General features: G+C 33.4%; 1 pseudogene; it reads left to right on the forward strand.

Annotated features, from left to right (window-relative positions):
• The first annotated feature begins 1,226 nt into the window (after positions 1 to 1,226).
• On the forward strand, positions 1,227 to 12,136 carry LOC107937212 (endoribonuclease Dicer homolog 2-like; annotated as a pseudogene).
• The last annotated feature ends 467 nt before the right edge of the window (positions 12,137 to 12,603 follow it).

Consider the following 12,603-nt stretch of genomic DNA (forward strand, 5'->3'; position numbering starts at 1 on the left):
TACTAAATATAAAATTAAAAAAACAAGAATTTGAGAGAAATTGAAAGAAAAATTGAGAACAAAATAGTTGAGAACAAAATAGTTGAGAGAATAGATGAATAGAACTGAGAGAATTGAAAGATATGAGAGAGTATGATTTGAATGCGAAAGAAAGAAAATGAATTGGGTTTATATAGCAAATAAACTAGCTATTAGAAAAAAAAATTTAGCCATTTGAAAAAAACGGTTAAAAAATTAATAGTTAGATTACTTGATTGTTGGGAAAAGTTACCATAGGACAAAACGCGTTCAGCAATACGCGTTATTAGTTGAGGTGTCAGAAAGCACACCTTATGCTTTTGCAGCTAAGGTAGCAACAGGTACATTGAAAATGTGTCTTACATGGCTCACATTTTGCCACCTCAACTGAAAACGCACCTTGGTGAAAGTAAACTACTTCGATTTTAATCCTATGGTATAAATTTATATATGAGAGGTATACATTTATATTAGTATAAAATAAAATATTTTTACATTTTCTTATAATTATTACAATTAATATTTTAATAATTTAAATTTTCATTTATATAAATTATATATGTTGGAATTAATTTTTTAATTATTTGTTTTATACAAGAGAATTTTTAATTGTTAAATATATTAATATATACGATATTTTAAATTAATATGATACAAATATTGCCTAGTCAAAATTAGATAATTATATTTTTACCCTTTAAAATATATAAAATTAATAAATGAGTAATGATAAAATTATACTTTAATCCTAAAAATGTTAAAATTTTAATTTACTCTTTGAAAAAATTATAAAAATATTAGCTAATACAATGGTGAAATTACATTTTAATTCTTATCAATGTTTATAACTTCCTATTCCCACAAAAAATTTTATAGTTCCGTCCCTAAAATATTAGATCGATTTAAAATTTTACATGTATAATAAATATAATTATACTAATAAATTCAATATCAATAATTAGAGTTTTAAAATATCATTGATAAAATTACCAAACGATATAAAAGCGTATTAAAATTAGCGAATGATATAAAATCGTATTAGTTTTACATATAAGTGATTATTTTCTATTTATTTATTTGTTTTTTACAATATTTATTTATTTTTATTCTACATCGTATACATAATACATTCTACGTATATATGTAAACATTATACAAGTCAAAGTATACTATATACACTCAAAACCTTCGTCACTAAGTTGTACTCCTTTCTCAGCACTGAACAACTTTGTTGTCTTTTTTGTTGCTATAAATTCAGATGTTCTACTCCCTTCCGTCTATCGTTACAAAAGCAGGAAAAAACCGAGCATCCTCCATTTACACTTTCAGTTTCTTATTGCCTTTTTCAAGTCCTTTACAAGTTGGCATTTTCAACATTGCTTCAATCTCGCGTATGTTCTTGATTCTTTGGCTCTCTTTTTGGGTTGTTCTTAGATTCTTTCTTTTTCTTTTTATCATCACATCGGTATTTGATTTAAGGAGAGGAAATATAAGTTGGGTTTTCTTGTGATAATAATTTTTGGGTTCTTGGCGGTGGGTTGCGAGAACTAGCCGGAGAAAGGGCCCGCGAGATCTCTCTATCATAGATTGCAGTCGAAGAAGTGTGGAGGTGGGACTCTGGACTTGTTCTGATATAAGTCACCCAGGTTTTATATTTATGTCAGCCAAAATATATATATTTTAAAAAAAAGGTAGTGTCAGAGAATAATAAAATACTAGAATGCTAAAGAATGTGATTTAGGATTTTGTGTTTTAACTTCAGACTTATCATGTTTAACCGAGAATGGTTGGGGTTGTATTTTTTTTTTATTGTCATATTGAATCGGCGGCTGAATCCTGTCTTATACTTCACTCAAGTGAATACTGGGCATAAGTTTGATTTCCTTTTGAACGTCATGTTGTTAGAGAAAAATAAGAAATGGGTTTTCTTGATCTTCTCTATATCACACATTGTTTTCACCTTTATCCGTGTTACAATTCTGAACATGTTTTTTCTTTGCATTGACGGACATGAGTGAATTCTTTGTTATGGTAATGTGTTTGCTTTTACAGGCAGAAAATATTAAATTGATAAATGGAGCCAGTTGGCATGGAGATGAACATTTCCCAACAACACTCTTCTGATCCTCTCCCATTTGCCAGAAGGTGTTTCCTTCTCATTTTCTTTTGATCAGATTAGCTAACGATATGGGATACATTTCTTTCTCTTTTTTATTTTATTTTATTTTCTTTTTATTTCTGTACTCAAGTCACCCTCTGTTTTGTCAAGAACTAATGTAAGAAGTCGTAATTTTTCCTTCATTTGTTTGTTTATGCAACAGCTATCAGCTTGAAGCACTAGAGAAAGCTATCAAGCAAAACACAATAGCTTACTTGGAAACTGGCTCTGGCAAGACACTGATTGCCATCATGCTTCTTCGCAGATATGCCTACCTTGTTCGCAAGCCTTCACCTTTTAATGCTGTCTTCTTGGTTCCCCAAGTTGTCCTGGTTGAACAAGTATGACAAATTACATATCGTTCTTTTTAATTCATGCTATTACTAGAAAAATCAGGAAATCAGGGTGGTTTTGTTGTTGAGACTTTTTGAATAGTACCTGTCCCACGTATATTTCTAGCACACAGGAAAATTCAAGTTCAGAGGGATTCCCATGGTCTAATTGCATTTTTATGTCTGCAATTAGTTAGAGAATCCTGAAATAAAGAATGAATTTGAGTGTGACAGTACAAAATAGTGCATTTCTTTCCATATAATGAGAATTGCATAACATCTATGAACTATTTGTGTATGGATTTTAATGGGGGGTTTTTATTTATTTACTTATAAACCTTTTGATTTGTTGTTTCACTTATTGTTTTACGTAATGATTAGCAAGCTGATGCTGTGGAAATGCATACGGACTTGAATGTGGGCAAGTATTGGGGAGATATGGAGGTTGACTTTTGGGATGATGCAAATGGAAGCAGGAAATTGATAAATATGAGGTATGTATATGTATTATTTAGTTGATATGGCAGTGATGCAGAGCAATTACTTCTTTTTCTCATCATTTAGATTATGTATGTTGTGCAATGTACTGGCTACTTCACTATCTTTTTTCTAATTATTATTTCAATTGTATAATGTTTTCCGTTTCTAAATTTATTTATCTGTTTCATTGATTGATTTTACATTTCAGTTTTCACAATTTCAAGTTTATAAAAGCTTTTCTTTGAACTATTAGTCTACAAATTGTGCAATAGCCTTAAACATCGGTAGATAGACTGCAGTTAGAGTTGTTATTGATTGACAGGTTATCAAAGTCAGTTTTTTAAGCTTAAAAGATACTTATTGGTCATTAGTCTGTACTGGTAATACTTTTAAAATGGAGCTTCTGGTTTTGCATGTATCTCTCCCTATTGATCACCAACACCAAGGTAGAGCCTGCAAAATAGTTTCTAGCATGTAGAAGTTTATGTTGTCACACTTCCTTTGTCTGTTCGGTCAAAAAGGGAGCCATAAGAAGTTTCCAAGCTCTCAGTTTACTCTCAGGTATATATTGGAATAGTTCAGGTAATTATACTTTTTAATGGTGATGGACAGTGAGGCTTGTGGTTTCAGAAGTAGCCTACATGTTATTGCAAAATTTGTGAAGTGCGAAGCATTATTAACTTTATCATAAAAAAAAAAAAAATGGTTTGCTCATTCACTGGCACAGGCTTCTTTTGTTGACTGGTACTATAGTTTCAAGTCAAATAACTGTGTTTCTTTCTTCCTTCTTAGATATGGTACATGAGTCTAGCAATAACATTTCTTTCTTACCAGGTGCTTGTGATGACACCTCAAATTTTACTTAATGGATTGAGGCATGGCTTCTTCAAGATAAACATGATTAAGGTTTTGATAATTGATGAATGCCATCATGCCCGAAGAAAGCACCCTTATGCTTCCATTATGACAGTGAGTTGTCTTTCTATTCTTCTTTTGTTAGATTTTAATTTTGTTTACTCTAATCATCATCACTATGCTTGATGCTTATCATATGGAATGGCAATCCGATTCACATTTAGTCAGAATTGCATCTTGGTAACTAGATGGGGGAAATGAATTTGGAGGACCATGAACTTTGAGGATTTGTTTGCATTACAGGAATTCTATCATCGGCAATTAGAAGCTGGTGTATCTGATCTTCCTAGGATTTTCGGGATGACTGCTTCCCCTATAAACACAAAAGGTGCTTCATTCAAGCTTTCAGTTTAGTTATTGGTTATTTGTGTTTCCTTTTTTACAATACTTGAACTTCCCCCCAACTCTATTATCCCAGGGGCAAACTCAGCTGATGGCTATTGGCAGAAGATCCATGAACTAGAGACGATTATGAATTCAAAGGTTGTTTTTTTTTTTCATTTCTGTTGCAAAGGGATTTTTCTAATTTAGTTTCCTTATTTTACAAGTTCATCTTGGATTGGAGTTATATAACTTCATTGAGGGTTTGTTTAAGTTAGGGGTGTTTGTTAATTGAAAAACGGAAAAGAAAGGAAAGTCTTGAATCAAAGTATTGATTGAAAGAAAATTGATGGGAAAGCTGTCCAAAATGTATAAAGTATAAACAAACTAAATTGCGTGTGACCTTGAGCTTTGGCTCAAATGGTCACATCCCTACTTCTGAGGTGGGGCTGAACCCCACACCCTGCTAAAACAAAGGTTTACACTCAATCATGAAATCCCAGAAAAAATTCCTTGAACCTTATTTCATTCTTTCATGCTTAGGTTTAGGGTTATTTTCTACTTTATCAACGGTTGATTGTCAATCATACAACTTTCTTTTTCAAGCTTGGTTTTATGGGGCCTCATCTATGGTATTTGGGAATGTTTGGATGTTTTTTCTTCTCTTCTATAGGACCTGGGAATGTTTAGATGGTTTTTCTTCTTTTCTATAAGACTTACACATATCACGTATTGACCTTCTCTTTTGTATCTTCAAGTAAACGAACTGATCTTCTGGGCAGACCATTTTAAATTTTTTATGTAATTGTCCCTTTGGGTCTTAATTGTGAACTTCAATATAAACTATCTATTTCCGATAAAAGTTCATGTAATTCTTGCTTCTTTCACATTTTTTCTTCTATATGGTTTTTCACATGATATTTTGATGCAGAGAAATTTATTATAAAATTTTGCATTTCTTGCCTCTGCTTATGATTTGTTTCTTTGAGACATAATTGTGTTGTTTAAGGAAGATGACATTATGATATTTAAATGGTACTTTTTTCCTCCATTGAAGGTGTATACATGTGTAACTGAATCAGTGCTTGCTCAGTTCGTTCCATTTTCGACTCCAAAGTTCAAGTTTTACCAAGACATGGAAATTCCATATGTTTTATATGCACGCATGGTACAGGAATTGAATGTTTTGAAAGTAAAGGTGCGTATTCTTTGTTGAAACTTTTTGCTCTGTTGCCAGCTTTTTTTATTAAAGAACAAATAGTTCTGATCATGTTCATATTGGAAGGTAACAACATGGAAAGAGGAGTGTAAAATAGTTAGAGAAGCAGAAAGAAAAATAATTACAATTTTCTTTTCAAGGAAAGTAGATTGTGGATATTCACTTAAATCATGGGCAGCTCAAAACCAGCCCAATCTCGTCTTGATGGCATCCCCTTTTCTTATGCTTTTGGTGTCTGACACCGATATAGGCTAGGCTAGGAAACCTTATTTGATACGATGGGACAGGTAAACAAAACAAGGCCTGGGTTGAGAGCCCATTTCATATTCTCCGTTTCCATTCCTGATCGAGTTAGCCAATTGATTAATCTTTCACCAGGGAGAAAGCAGCAGAAAGAGAAAAGAGTACTAGATAGATTCTGAAGGCTTTGCTTCTGATGCCACTTAGACTGGTGGCTACAGTACAGTCATCAGTGTGGCAATTTCTCTTAAAAGACAATATGCTTGTGATAATTTATCAGAACATTTTACATATATATTTATGCATACATGGTATGGGAGATGCATTAGATATATATGATGGTTCCATCTAGCTAGTTTAGGAATCCTAGTTACCTACCACATTCTTGGGCTAAGAGGAATGAAAAATCGTACTCATGGAATATTATTTATCCTTCCGGGTGTCTGTTGAAATTTGAAGGCATGAATGTGATTCTTTCTCATACTTGGATATGCATTTGTTTTTACTATTAGGATAATGACAATAGATGTACTGGTTTTCAGCATGAATGTTCGTTGGACAATTTGGATCTTGAAGCTTCTGCAGCAGAATCTACGAGAAGGAAAATATCAAAGATGCATTCAGCTTTAATACATTGTTTGGACGAGCTTGGTGTCTGGTTGGCTTTAAAGGTACCTTTTTAGACAATAATTTCTGCCAAAGTGCCATATATGTATATCATTGAGTTTGTTGCTGTTGTAATAGGCTGCAGAGTACTTGTCATGTTATGAAAGTGAGTTTCTTATGTGGGGCAAATTGGATGTCTTTGGCGAGAAAATTGTTAGGAGTTACACTGTGGATGCTTTCCATGCCATTAGAACATGCATACCATCTGGTACTTGTATATTCCTCTAATGGCGAGTTAGTAATATGTTGCTCTATCATTTTTCTTAAATACTCTTTCTCTCTCTTGTTTCATCATATAGATCCAGATTGGACCATCGTTAATGATGTTAAAGCCAGTGTGGATGCTGGGTTTCTTACCACAAAAGTTTTATGCCTTATTGAATCTCTTTCTGAATACAGGTAACAGAGTGTTTACTAAGTGGTAAGATAATATTGTCTCCCTCGAAAGTTATCCTTCTGCATTCCAATTATTTGAGGTTTATTTTGGGACGATAGTCTGATGCATTAATGTCTTGAATACAGAAACGATTTAAGGAATGGTTTGTTGTGTTTTTTTTTTACTGTGGTTATCAAAAACATTTCGCTTGGATTTTATTTACTTTAAAACATAAATAACTTAATTTAATGAGGTCAATAATATAAATGAATAAAGGGTTTTAAAAACTGAATTTGAAAAGACTGATCTACAGCCCCATTCATTCCATCTCCCTCATTTTTGCTCTGTTTTGCGATGTTTCTTCTTGTTTCATTCTGTTATGTGCTACAATGCAGGGTGTTGAAAGACATAAGGTGTATAATTTTTGTGGAGAGAATTATAACAGCAGTTGTGCTTCAATCACTATTCAGTGAATTGCTTCCGAAGTACGGTAACTGGAAGACTAAATACATTGCAGGAAATAACTCTGGATTGCAGAACCAGACTAGGAAAAAACAAAATGAAATTGTAGAAGAATTCCGAAAAGGCATTGTATGTTTTTTTTCATGTACAGTAGAAAATAATGTATTTGTCAGCAGCTGCATTTGAACAATGATATTCCATTCTTGCAGGTAAACGTAATTGTTGCAACTTCGATTCTTGAGGAAGGCTTGGATGTTCAAGCATGCAACTTAATTATCAGATTTGATCCTTCGCCGACAGTTTGTAGTTTTATACAGTCTCGAGGACGTGCTAGAATGCAGAATTCCGATTATCTATTAATGGTGAAGACGTAATAATCTATATTTCTATTCTTTCCCATATATTATTTCTCAAGTGTTAAAAATCTTTATTACCGGTTCTACCAAAGACGACTTTATTATTTGTTGTTTATATATAAGGTTACCACAATCACACTTGATAAAAAAATTGGAATACTATAAATTTACTTGATTTTCATACTTTTGAGAAAAGGATATCATGGATCTTATTATGTCCTTAACCATGCTTCTGGCTTGATTATTGTAGCGGGGATTTTTCTACTCATTCTCAACTGAAGAACTATCTTACTAGTGGAGATGTAATGAGAAAGGAATCTCTGTGCCATGCATCTGATCCTTGTTCTCCTCTAAGCAATGACTTATGTGATGAAGAGTTCTACCATGTTGCAAGTACAGGGGCATTTATGACTCCTAGTTCAAGTGTTGGTTTGATATACTTCTATTGCTCACGCCTCCCTACAGACAGGTTAGTGATTATTAGCATTGGTTATTGTACATTCTATTAAAATTTAATAACTTTTTTTTTATTTAGTTAGGGTTTTATTATCATTATGTCCATGGCTTAATGCTTTGCCTTCTTTCCAATGTTTGTTTGTTCTCTCTAGATATTTTAAACCTACTCTGAGGTGTATCATAGACAAGCAAAAGGGGATTTGCACCCTCCATCTACCCAAGAGTTCCCCTATACAAACTGTTTGTGTTAAGGGAAACTTCAAAAGCCTAAAGCAGAAGGCATGCTTTGAAGCATGCAAGCAACTCCATCAATTTGGTGCTTTGACAGATAATCTTGTGCCTGATATTGTTGTGGAAGAAAATGATGCTGAAGAAATTGGTAATAATAATGGATGACTTTACTTTCTTTATCTTCAATGATTTATGTATGTAATTTCAAGATATTTAAAGTTGTTAAAACAAGTATATGATTTTCGTCTATTTTATTTAATTATTTGATTTGTAGGAAAGGAATCCTATAATGATGATCAACCGATTTTTTTTCCTCCTGAACTGGTGAATCAAGATTCACAGGAGTCCATGACAAAATACTACTGCTACTTAATGGAGTTGAAGCAGAACTTTGGTTATGAGATTCCTGTTCATAACATCATACTCCTTGTCAGGAGTCAGCTTGAAATGGAAGCAAAAAGTATTGAGTTAGAAGTTGATAGGGGCACTCTGACAGTTAACTTGAAATATATTGGGCTGATACGTCTTAGTTCTGACCAGGTACTATATCTTATTTTTATTTTTAATTTTATTATTGCTCCTAAGGTGGTAAAAATTGAAAATATATTGTAATGCATTCATATTTTAACTTTTCACTCCTTGCGCTTTTTCATGTTGGTAGGTTATCTTGTGTAGAAGGTTTCAGATTGCTCTTTTTCGAGTTCTTATGGATCATAAAGCAGAAAAGTTGACAGAGTTGTTATCTGACCTTACGTCAGGGAACAATTCTGAAATCGATTATCTTCTTCTCCCATCAAATTACATGGGCCAACCCGTGATTGATTGGTTGTCAATTTCTTCCATCTTATTTTCTTATGAGAAGGTCTGGAAGAATCATGTGAACTGCAATGCTGGCATGATACAGACCAAAAGTGGTCTGGTGTGCACTTGCATGATAAAAAATTCGTTGGTCTCTACTCCTCATAATGGTCACACATATATTATTGACGGTCTTTTAAATAATATAAATGCAAATTCACTTTTGACACTGAGTGATGGAGGAGTAATGACCTACAAGGAATATTATGAACAACAGTAAGCATTTTTTTGGTAATTTTGCAAAGAACTAATGTGGAACATGTGATACTTATGTTTCTTGTTAGTAACCCAATTCTCATGTGACATTACAGACATGGTATCCATTTATGTTTTAGTCGAGTCTCTTTCCTTGCTGGGCGACACATTTTCCCTGTGCAAAATCACATTCAAAGGTGCAAAAAACAGAAAGAGAAAGGCATGTTTGTCTCTTATCATCTCGTCTTCTAGAGATTAGGAATGATAGCTTTAGATGATTTTTGTGAATGAATTCAACAATGAAGAACTAGTTTTCATATTGGAGTTTTTTTTTTTTTGTAGAGAAAGTAAGATAGTTCTTAATATTTGGGTGGTTTTGTCCTTCAAATGTTCACTTAGTGAAAGGGAATGCATGCACTTTTCATCTTTTTTCATTATCAAGTGTTAAGTTCAGTTCATTTTATTTTTACTTTGCTTTTATTTATTTTGCAGAATCCAGTAACGCATTTGTAGAATTGCCTCCTGAGCTTTGTGATGTAATAATGTCTCCCATATCGATTAGCACATTTTATTCTTTCACATTTCTTCCATCAATCATGCATCGACTCGAGTCTTTACTCCTTGCTACCAGCTTGAAAAAGATGCTTCTCGATCATTGTGTCCATAATGTTGCTATTCCAACCATGAAGGTGAGCTAGCATACTTTTGAATTCCTCTTTCTAGAACAGCCTATGCTTTACAGAAAATTGTTGTCTTCCTCTTTAGTTGACTTGGCTCAACTATTCTTGGTAGGTTTTGGAGGCAATTACCACAAAAAAGTGCCTGGAAAGTTTTCATTTGGAATCACTGGAGACTCTTGGTGATTCTTTTTTGAAGTATGCTGTTTGTCAACAGCTATTCAAAAAACATCAGAATCATCATGAGGGCCTTCTTAGTATTAGGAAGGACAAAATGATTTCAAATACAACCCTTTGCATGCTGGGATGTGACAAGAAACTTCCGGTAAATTTTCATTTAGACATTCATTTAATTTATCCAATCATGTTATCCTTAGGGTGGTTTTATGCCTTATCTGGTCAGTTCTCTCTTTAATATGCTTCCAATCACTGCAGGGATTTATCCGTGATGAGCCTTTCGATCCCAAAGGTTGGATGGTTCCTGGTTATAATTGTGGAAGATATACATTAGATGAGAAGACATTGAATACAAGAAAAATATATGTTAGTGGGAGAAGGAAGCTGAAGAGTAAGAAGGTTGCTGATGTTGTTGAGGCTCTTATCGGTGCATATCTTAGCATGGGAGGTGAAGCTGCTGCATTATTATTTTTGAATTGGATTGGTATAACTATTGATTTTAGAAATATACCGTACGAAAGACATTTCGAAGTGCAGGCTGAAAAGTTTGTTAATGTCCAACATTTAGAGTCTCTTCTTAACTATTCATTTCAAGACCCTTCTTTTTTAGTGGAAGCACTAACACATGGTTCTTACATGCTTGCTGAAATTCCAGGATGTTATCAGGTTAGTCCGGTGATAATCTGCTATGCAGATGACATATTAACAGTGCAATATATATTTTTTAATTAGTTGTATCTTAATATCTTCTTATTATTCTATGTCACAAGTTCCATTTTCTCTTTTGGTTTTAAATTGACCATATTTAAATTCTTTTCTGTGCAGCGGCTGGAATTTCTAGGAGACTCCGTTTTAGATTATCTCATCACTCGGCATTTATATAATAATTATCCTGGGATCTCACCAGGATTATTAACGGATCTGAGGTCAGCATCTGTTAACAACAATTGCTATGCATTATCAGCTGTTAAGGCTGGATTGCATAAGCACATTCTCCAAAGTTCACAGAAGCTTTACAAGCATATAAAAGAAACTGTTGAAAGTTTTCAGGAATTATCGTTGGATTGCACTTTCGGTTGGGAATCTGAAAAATCTTTCCCCAAGGTTTGTTATTAAAAGCTTTATTTTTGTCATTATTGCTCAGCACATAAATCATTTTCAATGTTCCTTAAATTATCCAAATATCATTGTTAATGCAGGTACTGGGTGATGTGATGGAGTCACTTGCTGGGGCTATATTTGTTGATTCAGGATACAACAAGGAAACTGTATTCCGGAGTATCAGGCCACTGTTGGAGCCCCTGATTACTCTAGAGACTATGACGGTCCACCCCGTGCAGGAGTTGAATGAACTTTGTCAAAAGAAGCATTATGAACAAAGAAAACCCATTGTTTCACATGACAATGGGGTTTCTTCTGTTACCATAGAGGTTGAAGCAAATGGCGAGGTATTAAAGCACACATCAACAGCTTCTGATAGGAAGATGGCCAAGAAACTGGCTTCCAAAGAAATTTTGAAGTCCCTAAAGGGAGCCAATTTTTGCTAGATTTTGCAGTTGACCTCAATGTTAGCTACTCAAAGAGCTTGGTTTAGACATTCAGCCTTCTTCTCAGTAGAAACTACTTGATCAGAAAAGAAAAGGAAAAATGCATCTTAATCATTTTTTCTGGCATCTGAAAAAGCTTGTTTTAGTGATGAGAACGGTGTCCATTAATGCATCTTACTCGTTGCTGCATGCAATGCTTCAAGAAGTTGAGAGCAGGTAATTTTTTGTTTAATGTTGTTGCTGGTTCATTTTTGGTACTAATTGATCTGCCATTTGGGTTGGAACACATCATAAGGTCTTTTGCTCATCTTTGTAAATCTTGTTCTTGCACTTTTAAACACTACTCCATCTTAATGGTTTTCTTACCATGATTCTTAAATTTACATACATATTAATTCTGGAAATTTGTGTACTCATCATTTCTATAATGCCAGGCCGGTGTTTGAGTTTTATTATTATTATTATCATTATTGTTGTTGTTGTGGTTAAACATAGAAAAAGAATGGAAATTGATTAATTTTTTTTCTTAGACTTAGAAATAGAATTACACTGAATCATTTGTTGATTGTTTTAGTAACTTACAAATTATAGTTGCTTATTACGCAATCCAAACCAAAATATGTTCAATAAAATTACAAATTAGAAAATCACGGTGGTATGTCTAATTTTTAGGGAATTAGGATTTTGTATAATATTAATCGAGTTCGGATTTAGTTTTTTTGAATAATATATTTTTATGGGTTTATTTTGGGTTTGGGTTTGAGTAATGTATTTTTTTTAAGGAAATTGGGCCATTTATTGATGAAGGCAATCAGGACAAACAAATGCTTGAACGGAGAAACAAAATCCAAAATAAAACCGTAGTCCGAGTAGCTCCCAAGCCAAACAAGAAATGCATGTCCAAACCTTAAAATGGAGC

This window comes from Gossypium hirsutum, chromosome A01, assembly GCF_007990345.1.
Source record: "Gossypium hirsutum isolate 1008001.06 chromosome A01, Gossypium_hirsutum_v2.1, whole genome shotgun sequence".
Lineage (NCBI taxonomy): Eukaryota > Viridiplantae > Streptophyta > Magnoliopsida > Malvales > Malvaceae > Gossypium > Gossypium hirsutum.